A 16,330-nucleotide genomic window follows, 5' to 3' on the forward strand; every position below is an offset into this window, starting at 1 on the left:
ACATAAACGTCCATCCTTGAGCTCCTGCGCTTAATGTATGTGCTCGATATGTGATGTGTGCGGGAAGATATTGCTCAAAATAGCAGAGCCGGTGCCATCTGCTACCCTAATGAACGATGATGACAATGATCTCTGGCAGAGGAGGTTAAGCAATGACGGTTTGGCCACCGCCCGAACGCCCACGACTGCAGACTTTCAGAAGATACCTCCCCAGAGGCTCTACTGCTTCCCATTAAAACATACAGTATGATGGAGGCGCTCAACACTAGACAAACTTTTCTAATGCGCTTTAATTAGACAGATTACACTGCGTGAAAACTTAACACTAAAGGAGGCGAGCGCTTCGCGTTGTTCCCGGATAAATTAACCGTGGACACTTGGGGCGACTGTTTGCATGGGTGTAGCTCAAACTTCCTTTTCATGAATCATAATATTGGTATTTCTCCATTGAAATTCCAGGTGTCTCTTGGGTGTCCTGTGCCGGACGGCTTTGATCAGCATATCAGAGTCGAGTTTGTGCTTTCATCTGTGGATGAGCACTTTGGCCAAGGGGGAAATTTGGAAGGAGGTTCATCCGGAGCCGGGCTACATCCTGTCAACTCTGCATTAATTCCCCCGGTGCTAATCCTTCATGTGAGACCTCAGCAAAGAGTGTTGACAAACCTAAGCCACTACACGAGCGTTACGGGCTGCTGCAAGATTGGTGGAGTGTAACAACAAAAGTCGGCACGCAACAAAGCCACATGTGTTCGCCTCTCCAAAACTGGAGATTAGCATTGCAAAGCTCTCTACTTTGTTTGTTTGATACCTGCTGATAGAGTGATTACGTATTTATCTCGGCGCAAGTCTCCGCTTTGTTCTGTTTTCACTGCACATCAGGCGCCTTCCAATCACAGAGTGAGGGATTCTCGTTCTGCTCCAAAGCCTGAAGGACTAATTAGCAATTATTACTTGGCACTTGCAAAACACATGAAATATTTCTCAAACTAGAAAGAAAGGATAATTAAAAAATAAAGTGACAATAAATTATACATAGATGAAAGTGTTAGGAAGAAGCCCTCTGGTGTTGTAACTGCTATCCGTGCCCTGTGCAAAACTAAAGTTTATCCTAGTAAACGAGAGCAACAAATATTCTTTGGACACCGCCATAAGGCATTTGTTTTTTGTTGGCGTGGTTATTGCCACAGGCGGACCTCCAGCCACTTGAGACCCCGGCCGTCGTGGATTAAAAATAACCGTGCAAGAAAACACACAGACGAGTCATCGTCCGTAGCCCTTCTCTGTAATTAGGTGGGGGAATTCAGCTTTCTCATTGGCAGCTTGTAGAGGAGATATTGATCGACTGTGGCCACAAACCAAACAGACATGGGGAAAGAAAAAGCGCTGTGGGCCTCTTTTTAAAATGATAATTATAAAAAGAGAGAAAAAAGTTTTATATTGTTGGAAGAAAAGTAAAAGCTGAATAATTCAGGGACGGGGACACTGATAAATGGTGTAAGTAAAAGACAGCCTATGATGAGGTCTTTGGATCTGAGCCCTGGGGTTTGTCTGAGCGTGGAGGGGAAGATGCAGACCATAAATTTCCTGAAGGCCCTTATCCCAAAGATACTTCCACCATCACCACGGTAACAGCTGCGGAGGGCTCCTGGGCAAGTTTGCCGTGTTGTTTAGCACGCACTCAAAGCAATGGAACGTAAGCGAGGGGCTGCCATGTTTACCAATTTCACCCGGGATTACTTGATAATAGAAACATTTCAACAGAGAGTTTAGGGGTTGTTCTCTGCGAGGAGCATTTATATTTCCTCCTGTCCACGAGCGTACAAACAGCCACTTTGTCACACCTAACGTGATTACCAGAATTTGTGGGTGTACCATGATGAATGCAACTGAATACAGATGCGCAAACACACAGATTAATGCTCGATCGGCCCACCTCTTCCAGATTTCGCCGCGTGGCCTGCCTTTGTTGTCGAGCGAGACCCATTATTGGGGGAAGGGGATCTCCTCTGTCGCAAGAGATTTACAGTTTAACCAGTCCTTATACAATGACGTGACCCATTTGAAATTCAATGAAAGTGACAAAGCTGAGTGCCTCGATGAACTGTTTAGAAGCCAGTAAAAGGGATCCTTGGAAAATGGCTTCTTCGATTATGCATTAGTAAAAAATAAAGCAAACACAAACCTTTGGAGGTACAAGTCACAGAAAAAGACTTGTGTTCATGTAGCTCAACGTGTACCACACTGCAAAGCAAAAGGTCATGAGATTTCATTCCCAGGGACAACACACAAAATGATCAAATGTATAGCATGTACCTTCAGTTGCTTTGGATAAAAGTGTCTGCCTACATGCACAATGTTATTTTTTACGTTTTTACTAAAGTTTCGGCAACAACCTTTCTAGGCCTGATCCCCTAGCAACCCCGAGAGGACGGATTTGGAGAATGCATGAATATAGAACGTACTCAAAAAAGAGTACCTTTAACAACACAGGCAAACCGTGCATTCAAGGTATGCTTTTGAGATTTAAACCCATGACCTTTGCTTTGCTGAAGCTATGCTCTACCATCTGAGCTACATGAAAGTAAATTGCTTTCAGGGTTATCATCATGTTTTACAAAATGACCAGCAACATGTCCAGAAATGTATTTACACCTGTGCACCAACAGAGCATGCTTCGAGAGAAAAAAGCATGTTCTACTCTTAAACTAGTACAGGCAGAAATTCAGAGGCAGTGCTAGTCTCTTAAAACTAAAATAGAAACAGTTTTGGTCATTATTTCAACAATTTCAATGAGTCACAATTGAAAGGAGGTCATGATTGAATACACTTTTAGTCTCGGAGCAAAAAAATTCAATTACACAGCCAGCCGTTTCCTCAAGAGGTTCTTTTCTGTGTTTATGTTGTCGTGTCACAGCCCGAGTTCACGCCAGACATTGGCGGCAACGACTGACGGGTGGAAAACCTGACAGGTTATTGTAAAGCGACTGCGCTATCTGTCACCCACACCGTCTACAGTTTAGTTCAAAATAACAACATTAACCCCCCTTCATATCTCTGAAACGGCATGGTCCCACCGACACAACGTCTGTGCCCATACATACATTACGGGCAAAAACCGGAGACCTCTCGCCGGAGGGACGAACCACAGCAATGAATCACACGCTGCAGCCGCTTGATAAGTCAAGTCAATTTGTGGTAATTAACATCGGAGGGCACAGTAGGTGCTCTTTCTGAAGGGAAACATCATCTCTTTCTCCTGCCCGAGCTCGCTTCCACCCAGCGGCGGAGAGCGAACGCAAGCTGAGGGAGGGCTATATTTCTCAGGTGACCTCGGGGGGCTCAGCAAATTTGTTCACCACCTACAGGATAACAGATTGAGGGACGTGCCATTTCCCGATCGCGTTAATGGATTTACCTTCTCTCCTAATTGCTACGAGCCGACATCAGTTTTGACATACATGCAAAGTCAAACACACCTTGTCCTGCGGCGTTTGATCCTCAAATCACATATTTAGCCGTCGCGGATCAATGGTTTCGGTCCACGCGGGCAGCCCCGGGCATAGCGGTTTGGAAACAGAACCGGTACCGCAGATGAAAAGGTTATTCAAGTCTTACTGGTTCCCGGGCAACGCTGCAATGAGAGAACTACGCTTTTTATTTAAATGGGAGCTGCAGGCGAGCAGGTATATTAACAGTGGTGGCCATCTTTATACCCAACAAACTAACCTTTTCATTGTTCAAAATCGCTGAGGCACCCAAAACACGCGCTAATTATGTAAACATGACTTTGAGAAATGCAGACCCTCGGTAGCCATGAATTTCCACTTAAATGTATACGTAACAAAGGGCAATTTTGTGCCGGGGTGTGTGTGGTGTGGAGATTGAAAGAGTGCGTTGCACATTGGGGGGTATTCAGCAGAATTTTAATGAAGCCTCAAGGTTCTGCTAAAGGACAGCGGGAAGGGAAGATGGAGAGGGTAGCAGGGGTTCAGAGAGCTATTACAGCACAGTGCAAGCACAAACCATATATAATAATCCACTCCTAAAACACCTGCTAGGTACCTAAAGTCAATTGACACTGTTAAAAACATTCAAATGTCGACGTGCTTCATTTCTATTGTAATCCTATTAATAATAATAAACTCACAAGCTGTGGAGATTCTCAAAGGCATGTTGAAATTTCTTGAACCAATGGAGTCCGAGAGTCTAAGACCACATCTGGAATTTCTTTGCATTTTAACATCTGGGGAAAAATAACTCTTTCTAAAATATGTAAATGTTTTAACGTTTGAAAAGATGCCATGCAAAACAAAGTTATTCGTAAAAATGTTTAGCTCTTTACTCAAATATGAGCAGATTTGTAACATTTTTGCTCTCTTTCATCAAAGCACACCGTGTTCTTTCAGACATCAACACATGGATGAAAAGATAATAGTTAACAAACTAATAATAAACTTCTTGCCGATATTATAATGCATACTTTACCAAGCATTTGGGTCTCAGACTTCTGTCCCGTTGTATGCGACAGTGGCTTTCACTAGGGGCTAAAGATTATCTCATTGAATCACTCATTTAAAAGGATTTGATTAGAGGTCAAAGGTGCTGGCTAAAGTCTTTCACTCTAGTCTACCATAATCCCATCTAATAAACCCCTTTAATGCCTCATAATTACATTACGCTTGTACGGCAGAGAATTCAAAAGACGGGTCATTTCCTCTGGTGTGAACATTCAACAGCCACTCAACATTCAATATAACAGCAGATCCGAAATTTTTTATAATTATAGCAGCAAACATAAAAATATATACATTCGGAGGTCACTTGGCTATTACCAGACAAATGTTGCTTTGTTGTTTACCATTTCCAAAAAGGTTGTATTTGTTAACATGATTAAACTACATTTGCTAACACAAACTAACAATGAACAAAACTTCTACACCTTTTATTTATCTTTATTTAACACGAAGTAAGAATTTACCAATAGTTTTAAAAAACAGAAGTTGTAACTGTTAACATTAGCTATTATATGACCAACTTTGTTATTGGCATTAACTTTAACAAAGATTTATAAATGCTGTAAAACAATATTGCTCATTATTAGTTGATGTCTGCTAATCCATTTTCAGATGTTAACAAAAACCACCTTATTGCAAAGTGTTACCAAAAAACAATGAATTTATCAAAACTATGAAAGAACACAAAGGGAATTGTGGAAATATTTAGTGATCAAAAAAAGTGTTGAGTCAAAACTCATCTTGAATTCTCCTTTTCTTTGATAAATTAGAATACTTGCACATTCTTGGCATTTTCATCAGTTTTTTGTGGGATGCACCTGGGATACTTTTTATCAATATTGGAGGAGTTCCCATATATGCTTTGCACTTTTGGACTCTTTTCCTTCAATATCCGGTCCAACTTCCTTTGAAAAAAATACGAATGAACATTTAAGTAAAGATATGAAGACCATCATTTAAATTCACCTTCAAAATGTAAGCAAAAGCCATTGGAAAACCATTGGAAACATCCAGTAAATGTGTCCAAAATATAAACTGCTACTGTATACACCAACAACTATAAGTAAGGGGTGAGTCACTCTCGCTGTTAACTTTTGAGTTGGCGCTGCATTCGGCAAGAGTGTTATGAAATTCGATAAACGCAGTTCTGTGAGACGCTGTATGGAAATGACGACCATTTTCAAAACTCTCAAAATGAGGGAGGCAGTAGACAACACACCCTGTCATCTCACAGAAGATGTTATGTGTCATAAAGAGTGTTCTCCTGTCTCACTGCACAACTAAGTTGTCGCATGACTGTGGTTGTAAAAGCTAAAGGCACAGACATCTACCAAACTACATCTTCTTCTAAGAGGCACATAAAGAGCTACGAGCCTCCAATTCCAAGTTTCTTCATGCTTTTTGCATTAGTCGTTTGGTGCCGAGCGTCCGTGACAAAAGCGGTTGTTTATTTCGCGACGTATCTGTTTGCATGTTTACTTGCACTTTATTCCAAAGAACTGAGCTCCACGCTATAAGACACACTGTAAGAAACAAAACTTCACACATGACCCCTGCATCAGTCGTGACAGCTCGCCACTCCCGAGTCTGAACTTTGCTTTTTATTTTGTTGGAGATGCGGTCGCCATCTATTTTCCTTCAGGCCAGATATCTCACTCAAAAGCACAAAGCAAATAAAGGAATTCTTACGTTTGTTCAGTGTCTTGTTAACTGTAAGCAGCAGACCTCACCCGTTCTGACAAGGCTTTGTTGGGCCGAACCAGCGCCGAGTGACAGGCCGTTAGCTTCCAGTCTGGAGAATCTTGTCAGGCTGCCAAAGGCTGAGCTGCTACATGATTTGCAGAACTCATAAATGCTAAGCAGGGATAAGGCTGTTGCCACTGTTGCGCCTGGACAGGGTACCTGCTCTCTGCTAAAAGAGATCTCTTTATGGAGAGCCGACCCAGGCCTGTCAACTCAACACATTCTCAAAGGCAGGGAAAAATGATGACTTTTATAAAAGTCATAAAAACTAGGAACCGGCACAGTGAATACAGTATAAATTGAACCTAGCGAGAGACTTAGCTGTAGAGGTTATGAGGCACCACTTTTTATTTCCCAACAAGCAAGACCCTAGTTTTCCGTGACTTTACAAAATACGGATGACTTCATTCAAGCTCAAAAAACATTGAATTTGTCCTTTTTGTGGGCATTTATCCAAAGCAACCTCACAAGTCTACAAGTTTAAAGGACTAGTTCACCTAAAAATTGAAAATTCTATCATCATTTACACGCCCTCTTGTCATTTAAAACCTGTATGACTTTCTTTCTGCAGAACACAAAAGAAGATATTTTGAAAATGTTGGTAACAGAACAGCACAGCCCCCCATTCACTTCTATTGTAACCAATGCACGTAAATGTGGGGCTGTTAACAACATTCTTCCAAATATCTTCTTTGTGTTCTACGAAATGAAAAGAGGGAGAGTAAATGATGGCATTTTTCATTTTGAAGGTGGACTACTCCTTAAAGGCAACGCTACGTTCCTCACCCAATGTTTTGGTTAAAAGGATACCTTACCCAAAAATGAATATTCTGTCATGAATGAACAAAAAAATATATAAATGTTTTTCCCTAATGGTAGTAAATGATGTCCCAATTTTTTTTTCAAAAAAGATCTTTGACCTGCTAGTCTAATGATCTACCAACGCTCAGTTAAAGGAACTCTAGACGTACGTTAACTATTAAAAGTTGTAACATCACATTAAAGGGCCATAGACCAAGAGCATTACTTCCCGATGTCAACTCACTCCATAAGACAAAACTTTCATGTGCAATAGTCTCTCCCACCTGTAAAAAGCATGACCAACCTCTCTACCAACATCTGAGGGGAATCAGAGGAAAAGTGGATGAGAGCTCCGTTAAGAAAAAAACAATGGACAATTATTCCTTATACGCTCTCCATTGCGGTGTACAGGAACCCCGGTAAATTACCCTTCTCCCTCTCATGCACTCAAAGCATTAAGTCCGTGTTTCCTCCCCAACGTTAAACTGCGATCCATCAATACAGCACGTCGAGAGGCACGTGAATTGTAAAGTCTTCATCTGGGAAGATGGGCGATGCTTGTTGACTGGCAGTATTCAGCATAATGAGATTTGACAGCTTTCCCCCCAGCAGCTGTAGTGTATCACAGAATATGACGGAGTGGATGCTCTCACTTAATCTACGGAGGTAGCCGAGTGTGAATGGATCATATGTCCGACACTCGGGCCGTATGCAGCCGACGTGGAAGTATTACCGGAACCTTCTGCTTGCATAACGCTCAAACCCAGTCCAGTGCATCAGCCGTCTTCGTAAACATCCATGAGGAGCGGCGAGCGGGCCAACGCAATCAAGGGTGGAAAATTGAGAAGTATGAAAAACTATTAACTTCTCTGACTCCACACCGCCGTACATTTTAACAACTTGACACCACGCCAGTCCACAGCCATTTGTCAACAACCGGAGGGGGAAAGGCCCCTTTCCAAGAGAACAGCGGTCTAGAGATTTGCTGTTAAATCCCTCCAAAGGGCAACAACAGTGTTTGTGCATCGTCCAAGAGGCTACTGGGAAGAGTGATGGGGGGAATAATTAATTGCATCCGGAAAGTGCCAATCATTACGGCCTGGAAAGTGTGATGGGGAAACACGCCCTATTCCTGTGCATTAGGGAACGTTTCGTAAAGGAGAAGAGGAAAGGGTTTCATGTTATTTAATAACTTGAAGGTCCGGCTGGCGTGCTTTAAGAACGAGCCATTTCCGATTGCATGTACCGTCGATACGGAGAGAGACCGGTCATGTAGCAAACTGCATGTATGGAAAAAGAAAATTAACAGCAAAGCACTATAGAGTAACACACTCGCGTACACCCAAATGCACTCCGTAAATAAAGCGACAGTCAATTACAATGGCAGCACAAAAGCCTTACCCAGTGGTTCAATTCTAGGGGGAGAAATCTATCCCTCTATCCCTGAATAATTTTACACCTCGGTGCACACGGAGAAAAAAAGGAGGGGTGATGGAGTGTATCAGAGGTGGGAGACTCGGGGAGAAGAATGAAAGGTGGCATACAGCACGGGTTTCTTTAAAGGATCTCAGGGAAAGTCATACTTTGAATCTGGTGAATGGAGAGATCAGATTATGGTTAAATAATAACCGATCAAACAACCTCGTCTCGATAAACCTTTGTTCGACAAAAACTTACAATGTAAAAAAACGTAATTATCAATGGCACGAAAGAAAATCTGATTAAAATCTACAAATGAGATATGAGAAGATTCACAAGAATTAGCCGCCTGGCAAATCGGTCACGAACTGCCATGAGATTGTGTTGGATCACATAATGCTCAAAGTAAATGACAGGTTAAAAGTCGTAAAGAAAACAAACATTACAAGTTAGGCCCCCTTGAATATAAATTTGACAAAAAATACATATTTAGAAAAGGACAAAACGGACACGGATGAAATATTATCCACCAAGAATTGATTGGATTGTTAACATTGGGCATATACTGTACCAGAAAATATGCAGATGGTTGGAGGGCTAAAAATAATGCGCCACTCAGATTAAATATCATAATGAAATAATTTTGTGCGGCAATGAATTGTGCGCCAAATGACCAGGTATAAACAGTGCATCTTTAACTTCCCTTAGTTTAAAGTAAAATGCACAAAACGTAAAGATGCCTCCCTCTTTTTTTGCATCACACTGCAGTGTTCAACTGCTACTGTCCAACATCTTTCTGCATTCCTTCCTTGGACCTAGAAACCCACCTTCACCGTGGATTGACAGCAGCCTCTCCACAAATTACTATTCTGATCATGACTCAGCCACTTTCACAAATCAGCTCCTTACAGCCCAAAGCCTCCCGTTTGCAAAAACAAAGCAGCGTGACCTTTCATCTCGCCCCATCATCTCCTCAGCAGCTCAGTCTCCATCTCCTCATACATTTGCCTGCACAGAGTCATCTTTAACTACCACGACAGGGGCGACGTGTTCCCCATCCCAGAAGCAAAGAGGAAATAAATGTTGTTGTATTTTGCCTCTTTATTTCTGCTAATCAGGAGCTTTGCTTGGAAAATATTCTCAAAACGAGACGGAGAGAGAGAGAGAAAACACAAGCTTGTCCCTGTACTGATGGTAAAAAGGTCTGCATAATTTGTTTCCACAAGAGGAAATGTATTAAAATAAATCTCATAAACATCAAGAGGACTGGCATTTCTGGCCTGAAGAATGAAATCAAACTCATCAGCATTGTGCTAATCCTTTCAAGAAGGCTGTAATCCCCAGGATAGCGGGACATGGCTAAACCCGCTCCAGAGGGGATCCGGTGGATTCTTTAAACAAGCCTGATTATGCCAACAGAGCGACCGTATGTCACAGTAACGTTTGGACTGGGATAGAAGTAAGGGCAATGTGTACTGTCACTGTTTGTGCAGATGTGTCATAACATCATTCAAATTTATGCAGTGGAAAACAAATGGAAACAAAAACACGATGGGGGACAGCGAGCCTCAGCGACAACGCCAATGGAATTTATTTATTTTCAGTGACAGCCACGGAGACCGTCATGCAAAAAAGTTTGGACGAGTATAACTTTATGCAAAAGTGCAATGATGTGGCGACTATTAAAAGGCATGATCTGCCAACTCATAACATCAGATACACGACAAGACAACCAACAGTACAACCATTTAAAAAACTCTGTTTGTCCAAGTGTATTTTTAGAAAAATATAAGTGACAAATGGTATCAAATGTAACTTTGAATCAATAAAAATAAGCAGTGTCGCCAATAGCTCGAGGGGATGCCATGGATCACAAAACTCACGGTTCAGATCATTTTATGGATTTTGGGTCACGGATCAGATAATTTTTCAGATCATGTGAATGCTCATCATAGTTCTATTATTACATATTATATAATAATGACTGATGATAATCACACGTTTTTGCAATCAATTAAAGGCTCAAAAATATGGGTGCTTATAAAAGGGGTTAAAGAGTTTTATCAAAATGAAGTTGTGAAAGTACCTTGAAGATATCAACAGATTAATTTAACAGATTCTTATTTAGGTGAGTGGGCGGCATGTCAAAATTGCTGAAGTGGTGCGCTTGTCATTTGCGCTTTGACTCAACACAACATTGCTGCTTATGCAGCAGTTTAAGTTAAGATATACGTGAGAATTCGCTTTAATATAGTACTCATCGACATACTGGAGAGAGAGAGAGAGAGAGAGAGAGAGCGTTGGTGCTAAAACTGGAGAGAGAGCGAAAGCACGTTTTACTCTTTTACTCGTGAATAAACTTACAGTTAATCCGTGGGTCACATGCTTTACGCAGCAGTTTAAGTTAAGATGTAACGTTACACGAGGATGCGCTTTAATATTGTACTTGTCAAGATACTGGAGAGAGAGAGAGAGAGAGAGAGAGAGAGAGAGAGAGAGAGAATGTTGGTGCTAAAACTGGAGAGAGAGCGAGAGCGCGTTTTACTCTTTTACTCATGAATAAACTTACAGTTGGCTTTACGCAACGGTTTAAATTAAGATATACGCGAGAATGCACTTTCAAATTATACTCGTCCAAATACTGGAGAGAGCTCGATAATACTATTTCTCAATGATGAATCAATTTACATTTAATCTGCGGGTTACCTGCGTTCCGAACCGCAGAGCACGATCTGACTACGGTTCAACCGCGATCCTCTTCACCACTAATAGCTTGACAAACGTAAATATGCAATACATTTTTTCATTTTTTATCATTAATATCATTAAAAACAAATAAAACAAGGCAAATAATGGTTCCTGCTAGGGATGCATTGGCATGTAAATCTTGGCCGATAACGATAACCGATAATTCTTGAACATTGGAAGCCGATATATTGGCCGATATACAGTATCTAAATATCAATATTACCTTTTTACTTTATGCTTATAAAAGATTCTTTAACTTTAAAATGTCCTGGTAAAATGTTTATTTAATAAACAAATTAAAGATATTTTTCCAGAGCAGTCTAGAAAAGTGTTCTCAATAGCAACAGGTCTGACAGAAAGCATTCAGACAGCAGTCGGCTTCAAACAATATGCTTTTGTTCCTATCATTTACACATTCATAAATATCTACATACTACATCAACAATGTTTTACTAATAGCAGTAAGTGAACGATCACGACAGGAAGACTGTACTGTACTGGATTGGATTTTAACTGTGAGCAGCGTGCAGCCAAAGTGTTTCCGATTTATAATTAATCGGCTATAATATATCAGCCTAAAATGTATTATCGGCCAATACCAATCATTTACAGCGCATGCCTAGTTCCCGCAAAAAAATGTCTCCCATCACAAAAATGATTGGCCTGATCTGTCCTTGAAAGCAATGAATCAATCCGAAAGTTACCCTAGGTTAGTCTTTTCCCTCGCTGAACAACTACAAAACAGGTCAAAACACAACAGATGTACCACTTTCTAAAACTACATTATTCCATGTAATGGAAATAGAAGCAACAAGAGGGGCTTAGGTGACAGGAGACCCTTCCACTCCACGGAAGCCAAAGGTCTGCTTATACAAACACTGGCTATATTTCCAAGCATTCCCTGCAGGGTATGAGTTGACTAGCAGCATGTGTTTCCTTTGATTATGTGAGAAGAAAGTCAGACAGACCCTTAAAGAAAAGGACCCAGAGGAGAGGGGCAGTGCCAGCTAAGATTAAGGCAGGGTAACCACTTTCCTGGCACTAATCGCAAGGGTAATACTGCATCAGCGTTGCCAATATCCAGATTTCAAGCTAAAAAAAAAGGAGACAGAGAATGGAGTATTGGATTGAGTGATTTCAAATACAAGAAGCGTGCCAGCATCTGACAGGGGAACTCAACGGGGCAAGGACTCGCATACAACAGCACTTTTCCTGACACTTAAAACTTTCAGATGCACACTTTGGGGGGCAGATTATTGTGGAACGGCGCAGACATTTGCTACTGCTAATGGCCAAGGCTATTCAAGACGTTCAAGCGTGCCGCAAACACTCTCGTCTAAAAGAGACACTATTGTCCACCTTGACACCTCTTCTGGGGAGGAGCGTTTGCATCTTTTGCGATATCAGAGCCTTGTGTGGCGGTCCGGGGGACGGCCCCAGAGATCTATATTATAAAAAGCACACCCACAGGCTCATGCATTTGCAAAGGTTTTTTGTCATTGAGCCAAGGTAATACAATTCAATCTTCAGCTTAGGAGATCAGCACGTAAGCGCTCTATGCATCCAGGCTGTTTGCTAAGAGATGCCCCTACATTCAGCACACACGTTTTCCTTCATCCTGGAGAACTATCTCCCCGAAGGCGGGAAATAAATACACAGCCTCTTCTTAAACGTGAAGCTTCGATAGGTCAAACAATGACAACTTCATGCACGAGCGTCTGAAACCAAAACAAGCTTCTGGCTGATCGCACGGGTGTTCACTCCTCGACCCCGGTCACGTCACTTATTCTATCTTTTTTCTTTGGATCAATCGCGAGGAAAGTTTGACGGAAAAAAATCATCCATGCTGAAGGACACTTCGTCAATAAGTAATACCCACGCTATATTAGCTGCATATTTAGCCACGAGAATCCTTCTAAATTGCTTTTAGACAAAGTCATTTAGCGGAGCGCACATCAGAATGCAACAGTGCGTCTTCGCTTCAATTTAACTTGGTGCGGCGGATGTACTTTGGGCTTTTAAAGAGCAATGACAGTCGAACATGTGCTGTGCCACACTGTGGAGGCGTTCGCCTGAGAACAATGTCTATTCAGCATTATAACCACACTGTAAAACTTTGCTGTAATTTCGCAGCAGGTTTGCCAGTAACTTACTGTAGATTTACTGTGCAATGTAGTTTTAAGTAGTTTCTTTCATAAAACAAGAGTAAATATCTTGGGTCACATTTCTTGTCATGTAAATGTATCGTAATTTAACAACAAGCGAAAAAAGCTTAGGAAGAATGTGATTTAGTGCCAGTCTCTTCTTGCTCATTTTGAATCTCAAAAGTAATCGAAAACAGTACTAATTGCAAAGTATAATAAGTAGTAATTAAATCTACAGTAAGTTACTGGCAAACCTGCTGATAAAACTACAGCAAAGTTTATACTGAATGTCTCGCATCCAAATCGCCATTTGTCGACCAAATCACACCCGTTCAAACGCGGTCCGACCTCGCTTTCCACCACAACGATTATTTCAACATTTTCCTCAGATGGTTTCTAGACGTAATATTCTTTTGTTCAGCGGTAATAATAATGTTTTTCTTTCAAGACTCCCTGAGTCCGAGCGGTGTGCAGTAAAGTATAGGAGAGCTATCAAACACACACACACTTCTCTAGGTATTTAAAATTAACAGCAGGGGGTGTAAAGCAACCGACGGTGAGAGACAGAGCGAGAGAAAAAGAGATAAAGACAGGAATTGACTTTTGCCATCCCCCAGCGTTCACCCTCCTCGTGTTCATTACGGCACCATTATGGTTTTGATGTTTTTTTGCCTCCTTTCTGTCGCTTTCGTTCTTTAATGTGGTCCTTCTCGTACGAGAATTTTTCAAGTGAACACACAGGGCCATTCACAAGGGTCATTTCCTGTAAGAAAAAGGAAGACCAATCTTACGTAGACTGAAGGGAGCAAGGAACCTCTTCATTGATATAAAAAATAGACCCTCCTCCACTCCTTCACCTGCTTCCAATCTGAGATATTATACCCTGTGTTCCTGATATATCCAATGTGTGTCGAAAAACACCGGCTCGGACATGAGCTGTGCTTGTTTGCATGACCCGGTGTCTCGTCCGGCCCTGCTAGTGGCCTCATTATACCTCACCGCTGGTCATTGTGAGCATGGCATTAAGCCTGACACCGGAGCTGAAGCAGGACGACGGCGGTGCTGTTTAGGACCTCGTTCTCATTAAGAACCATTCGTGTCACCCGGGAGAGTTTCTGCTCCTAACAGCCTCCAAAACTAGCTCTGTTTTTACAACGGCCACGGTGGAGACCAGCGAATGTCTCCATCTGCAGGGAGAGCTACACCTCTTCCAGATTTCTTTGCATATCTACATCATCTGTCGCTCTCGCTTCCTCAGCCGATCGGTTTAGTCTGCCTCCCTCGCTTTATCTCTCATCTTTGTTCTTTCTGGGCCGTATTCATTTTAACAGTCAGAAATGTTTATCCTGAATGGAAACACTGACAATGATAGCGGGAGCGCTTGTGACTGTATCGAGTTGCTATTCCTGTGAGGATGCAAAATTGGGAGCGAGTCGCGACAGTCACGAACGTGTCAGATTTGGTTAACGTTTTGGGTAGTTCCCTAAGCCCTTCCTGAATGCATGCTGACTACAAACAGCAGCTCAAAGCTTGGTGAAAAGGGATAAGTAATCACAGCTGAGAAAGGCAAAATCTTATTCAGCATCTTTCCATAAAGTTTGAAGGTTAAGGTCAACAGGAAACATAGTTTGCAACCCATTTTAGACATTTAATGGCACATGGGGGAGAGAATGGGTTGGAGAAAAGAAGACTAGGAGACAACCTAAAATGAATGTTTTAATGACCGAGCCAATTATTCAGTTTGACAGATTCTTAAGGTTATTTTCAATGTGCAATGTTGAATAGGTTTAGAAAAAAAGGGTTTAGTCAGTCATGCAGACAGTAAGGTTGAGTAAATGATGTCGTTTTAGGGTGAACATTGGAAGTGTCACAAACATGTTCTGCGGTTTACACACATGCTCATGTTTTTGTCTGCCCTGGCCACCGTTTTTTCAAAAATAGCTTTTGATTCAACCTGCATTTTGAGAGTTGGGTGATTTTAACCGTTCAGCCAAAAATGGTTCTTCTGTGAATTGTGAAGCACCTTTGCATATTAAGGTGGGACATGAGGGAAATAAGCAGACTTCGCCTTTAAAATAAAGTGTTTTCTTGAAATGGTGTCTTGATACGAAACACAAACTCAACACTCAAGTTATAGAAGTGAACTTCTCATGACTTTTCTTTAAGTTTGCATAAGCGTGGGGGTCAGGCTGTCTTCCCATCTTGCATTGGCACAATTCTAAAATAAGATATATAAAACAGAGTTGAGGAAGGTGAAATGATCTTTAAAAACCGTCAGGAGACTTTGACGCTTTGGAAGTTGAGAGAAAGGGAGCGCGGAGGCTTTGACAGAAAGCACAGAGGGACAGCAACAATGTTGCCTTCCCAACACGAAGGACTCGCTCTCGAATGAAGAAGGGAGAGAGAAATATCAACCTCTCTGCACCACCATTTCTTCATCTGCAACACAAAGCCAAGCACCGCACAAAGGAAATAGACTTGCATTCCCCGGATCAAACCATCCTTTCAACAATTACCGTAAATAAACTTCTAGGTGCAAGAAGACACGACATCAGGGCTTTTCATTCTTATAAGTTATGGCAGTATTGATATGGAAATTAAAATATTGTAAGAGGCCATGCCATGTCATCACAGGATATGTTGTTTTTTGTGTCCCAGGATCCTTAGCATCATGTAGCATCTTCATCAAGCTATCTAAAGGATTTTTAGGGAGAGCCTAAAATTAACAAAACACTGGCTGTTGTAATCCACAGAATACCTGAAGAGAAAGCTTTAGTGTGAAAAACACAGGTTAAGAGTATATCATGTCCGATTGGTATCAATGAAACAGTTATGAAACAACTTTGAAGACAAAGAATTTTGGCAAATCTCTCTGACAAACCTGTCAAAAATATTCCTGAGTCAAATCTGACTCCAATAGAACATGAAGCATAACTTTCAAACCATTATGTTATTTTTTAC

At 41.5% G+C, this 16,330-nt stretch overlaps 1 protein-coding gene across 1 annotated transcript in view; it reads right to left on the reverse strand.

The window, feature by feature from the left end:
• Window positions 1-16,330, reverse strand: part of camta1b (calmodulin binding transcription activator 1b) — a gene marked incomplete at its 3' end in the record, with an annotated part of 228,930 nt that overhangs the window by 195,721 nt on the left and 16,879 nt on the right. The window lies entirely within an intron of this gene.

This window comes from Barbatula barbatula (assembly GCF_947034865.1).
Source record: "Barbatula barbatula genome assembly, chromosome: 20".
Classification (NCBI taxonomy): domain Eukaryota; kingdom Metazoa; phylum Chordata; class Actinopteri; order Cypriniformes; family Nemacheilidae; genus Barbatula; species Barbatula barbatula.